Source organism: Ranitomeya variabilis, chromosome 4, assembly GCF_051348905.1.
Source record: "Ranitomeya variabilis isolate aRanVar5 chromosome 4, aRanVar5.hap1, whole genome shotgun sequence".
Lineage (NCBI taxonomy): Eukaryota > Metazoa > Chordata > Amphibia > Anura > Dendrobatidae > Ranitomeya > Ranitomeya variabilis.
Genome location: NC_135235.1, coordinates 474,311,485 through 474,316,576, shown reverse-complemented (window position 1 = coordinate 474,316,576; position 5,092 = coordinate 474,311,485). Strand labels below are relative to the sequence as shown.

Sequence of the window (5,092 nt, the reverse complement as noted above, 5' to 3'; positions counted from 1 at the left end):
AGGACTGATATGGATGTTCCGGCTGCGAACCAGAGCATAAAAGTTCTGGATTTATTTTGTGAGTTGAAAATAAAGACATTTATGTTGAACTTTCTTGGGTAACTGCCTAATTACTGCAAGGATGAAAAAGCCGCTGCCTTACAGTATATGAAATTTATCAGAATGAATTACGTAGCTGCTATGTCATTTGTTTTAAAAAAAAATGCTCAGTGTGAGCACAACGTGTAAAAATAACAACTTTGAAATTGTTATTCCACTCTGCAACTGCTTCCTTTATACAGCAGAGCGGTCTACTAAAAAGACTGACACAGGCCAGAGAGTGTCCACGGTGTCTCCATCTGCCTCATTTTAGGAGTCTTGGTTAAATAGGTTGAAAAAAGATCTAGGTCCATCAATTTCAAAATTTCTCCAGCAATTATACATTTTGTCACTAATTTACCTGTAACCCACAATATTATTTGTATTGAGGAAATCATCCAGCCCTTTTTTAAAAGCTGTTATAGTGTCTGCCATTTCTACCTCTTGTGGTCGGGCATTCCACAGTCCGACTTGTCTAACTGTAAAGAACCCTTTCCTATTTAGCTGCCAGAATCGCCTTTCTTCCACCCGTAATGAGTGCCCCCTGGTCCTTAGTATGGTCTTTGGAAGGAATAAGTCATGTGCCATTCCTTTGTATTGACCACACATATATTTATACATATTTTCCTTCGGGGTTCCGTCTGCATCACATATTTCAGAGATTTATACTGAAAATCCGGTGTAAGCATTCAGCGGAGAGTGCAAGATGAATGTGAGCCGAGCCTTACTGGGATCTTTGGGAGATAGAATAAACAAATCAATAGTAGATCAAGAATTGGTATTATTTATTTTTTTATGTCGTTTCTCGTATGGTACAAGTGATTAGACAAGTTTATTCTTCTGGTCGCCGCGATTACAGCGATACCAGACTAATATCGGTTTTCATTGGTACCATTTTCAGTCACATAACATTATTTGATTGCTTTCTCTTCTGATTTTTGGGAGGCAGAATGAACAAAAATCAGCAATTCAGGATTTTTTTTTTAATGCAATTCCGCATGTGGTAAAATTGATAAGGCAGCTTTATTCTTTGGGTCAGTACGATTTCGGCGATATCACATTTATATAATTGTTTATGTTTTGTTGCTTTTACACAATGAAAACTAATTTATCAAATACTGTAAATAATTATTTTTACATCACTTTATTTTGAGACCTATAGCTTTTTTTTATTTTTCCATTGATGGCAGCTTGTTTTTTTGTGGGACAAGATGACAGTTTTAGAGATGCCATCTTTACTTGCATTCGTCTTTTTGATTGCGTTTTATTCCACTTTTTCTTTGGCAGTATGATGAACAAATGTTTTATTTTTGTTGACAGTGTTCACTGAAGGGGTTATCTAGTGTGACAGTTTTATAGATTGGGTTTTTGCCTCATTTTTCCAGCTAAAAAATACAATGTTACTGTCCCAGCCAACAGAATGCGATTTCTGAAATCTCATGCACATGTTACTTAATTTCTATTTGCAGATTTGAAGCAATTTCAACTCTGCAACATATCAATTCTTTCAGTGTTTTTGCATCATTTTTTCACCCATCCTAATGAATGGGAGAAAAATGCAGAAAAAAAGCACGCAAAAAAAATGCGTTGTCATATAGCATTTTTCTTGCCAAGAGACACATTTTTTGATGCAGAAATGTCTGCATCAAATACTTAATGTGTGCACATGCCCTGACTGCATTCAAATCTACACTCACCGGCCACTTTATTAGGTACACCATGCTAGTAACGGGTTGGACCCCCTTTTGCCTTCAGAACTGCCTCAATTCTTCGTGGCATAGATTCAACAAGGTGCTGGAAGCATTCCTCAGAGATTTTGGTCCATATTGACATGATGGCATCACACAGTTGCCGCAGATTTGTCGGCTGCACATCCCAAAGATGCTCCATACAAGGCAGGATGGATCCATGCTTTCATGTTGTTTACGCCAAATTCTGACCCTACCATCCGAATGTCGCAGCAGAAATCGAGACTCATCAGACCAAGCAACGTTTTTCCAATCTTCTACTGTCCAATTTCGATGAGCTTGTACAAATTGTAGCCTCAGTTTCCTGTTCTTAGCTGAAAGGAGTGGTACCCGGTGTGGTCTTCTGCTGCTGTAGCCCATCTGCCTCAAAGTTCGATGCACTGTGCGTTCAGAGATGCTCTTAGGCCTACCTTGGTTGTAACGGGTGGCGATTTGAGTCACTGTTGCCTTTCTATCAGCTCGAACCAGTCTGCCCATTCTCCTCTGACCTCTGGCATCAACAAGGCATTTCCGCCCACAGAACTGCCGCTCACTGGATTTTTTTTCTTTTTCGGACCATTCTCTGTAAACCCTAGAGATGGTTGTGCGTGAAAATCCCAGTAGATCAGCAGTTTCTGAAATACTCAGACCAGCCCTTCTGGCACCAACAACCATGCCACGTTCAAAGGCACTCAAATCACCTTTCTTCCCCATACTGATGCTCGGTTTGAACTGCAGGAGATTGTCTTGACCGTGTCTACATGCCTAAATGCACTGAGTTGCCGCCATGTGATTGGCTGATTAGAAATTAAGTGTTAACAAGAAGTTGGACAGGTGTACCTAATAAAGTGGCCGGTGAGTGTATATACGTATTAGGCCAGGTGATCTTGAAGTAGCAGCGCATTGGACACAGTGCATGTTCGCTACGTCCAAAGCGCTGCCGCCTATTGAACGCAGGTGAATCCGCATGTGATCACTGAACCGTGTGGATTCACAGCATCCAATACATTCTATGGGTGAAATTTCTCTTGCCGAGACTAGGGTCTCTGCAAGAGAAATTAACATGCTGCAGTCTGGAAAGACGCGCCGCATGTCCATCTCTGCAGGTGTCTGTACACGCATAGTGGACATGGGATTTCTTGAAATCCCATCCATTATGCTGTAACATCTGGCCGCTGTATAAGTACGCAGCATCAAACCTGCAGCAACTCTGGATTGTGTGCACATACCCTAAAAGACAGACTGGGACAGATTCAGAGGACTGCTTGTCAGCTTCCCACCTGAACATGCAGCATTGTGATGAAGTAATCACGCTGCTGACCTCCTCATCACAGTGGTACTGTAACAGCAGAGACAGCAAAGACGAGGGGGATACGGCGGGGAATGGTAAGGGTTACACAGACAAGTCAGACATTGAATGTATGGACTATTATAGAAGGTAGGATTGTTACTGTGAGAGCAAATTTCTAATTATAGGGTGGAGTTTTGGGGGGTGCATTGTATGAAGGGTGCATTATAGAGAGGAGCAGTGTGGGGGCACAGTATGGAGAAGGACAATGTGGGGGATATTATAGTGGAGCAGTGTATGGGGCACTATAAGATTCCCTGTTCATTCAGACGTGGGTAATTTTTCACGTACACAAAAGTCAGTGTTTTGCATCCAAGTTTTATCTGTTTTTACCATCAGCGTTTTATCAGTGATTTTCATTGCATGGTAGTCATGGACACTGATGCTGTTTGTGATTTTCACAGACCCATAGACTTGAATAGGTCATTTTTATATGTGACCTTGATAAAAAAAAAAAACAGACATGTCTCTGTGATATTTTTTTTGCGGATATGCGGTGAAGTGGACAGCCCCATGGATTTTAATGTTTTCCATCTGTGAAAAACATGGATTGACACATATGTGATAAATGGATGTCTGTATGTGGCCTTATCAGTAGGAGATTATGATTTATGACTAGAGGACTAGTAAACCTGCTGCCATGTAGTGCTGTATATTCATTAGCTCTTTACAACTCCACCTCCACCACGGATTGGCAGCCTATGCACAGTGCACACAGAAAGCTGCCAATCAGTGGTGTGGGTGGAGTTATACAGAGCTCAGCATTCAGAGAACTGATAAATCTACAGCAGATAAAACTGATTTTATCAAAACTGCAGCAAGCAGCTCATTAAGTGATACGTTGCTGGAATTAGGGTCCCTTCCCCTACCTCATCCTGATCTCAGATGAAGTAGCCAAACCTTGTGACAGATTACAGTTAAAAAACAAACAAACCCATTCTTTACTCACCCTCAACTGGTACCGAATCCCCACCACTACTCCTGGTGTATGTTATTGTCTACAGCCAAAATTGAGTTCAGCAGATCTGAGCTCAGTTATTGACTGCAGCACTATTGGTGTGACGTAAGCACTGCAGTCAATAAAAGACACTGAAAGCAGTGGCAGAGATTCTGCCCTGGACCTGGGGAGGGTGAGTAAGTATTTCTTAAAAAAATAAAATAAAATAACTGCAGACAAGAGGTTTTTCTGAAACCAGTAAACCCATTTACACCCTTAAAGGGGTTTACCAACAAGCAACGTTAATTTTAATCAGTAGATTTTTGAATAATAATATGTTCCACAATTTGATGGGTTAAAAAAAAAGTTCCTGTGCTGAGATAATCTTATAAATGTGCCCCTGCTGTGTACTGTGTAATGGCTGTGTCTGACCGTGCAGGAACATGGTCTCATCATACCACAGCTCCTGGGCAGGGGAGGACACAAAAGAGTATACAGAGAGGATCAGAGCTAATTCTTTCTTTGCGGTAAAACATTGCCTAAAAACAAGCAGTGAAAAAAGAATCAGCTGGGAGCTGTAATGTCTGTATACTCTTTTCCTCCCTCCCCTGCCCAGGAGTTGTGGTATGATCAGACCATGTTCCTGCATGGTCAGACACAGCCATTTGGCCTCCTTCACACGTCCTGGTGATTTTGGTTCTGGAAAAAAAAGTACTGGTCAGATCCGTGGTCCGTGTGCCATCCGTGTGTACGTATGTGATATCCATGTGTCTGTGTGCTGCCATGTCACTGCCACGTATGGAATGAAATGTAGCATAGAAATTAAAGTGTTTTGTATTAAATATGGTCAAAGATAGAGACAGTGATGAGGAACATGATAGGTAGAAATGTCAGTGTGCTATATAATCAGCGCTCTGTGGGTTTTTTTCTGCACTTGTTTTTTTAATTAAATGAATTTAAAAGAAATGGTTTGGGCTCCCGTGTAATTTTAATAACCAGCAA

General features: G+C 41.1%; 1 long non-coding RNA gene across 1 annotated transcript in view; it reads right to left on the bottom strand.

The window, feature by feature from the left end:
- Positions 1 to 5,092, bottom strand: part of LOC143765298 (uncharacterized) — a 46,421-nt gene that overhangs the window by 3,146 nt on the left and 38,183 nt on the right. The window lies entirely within an intron of this gene.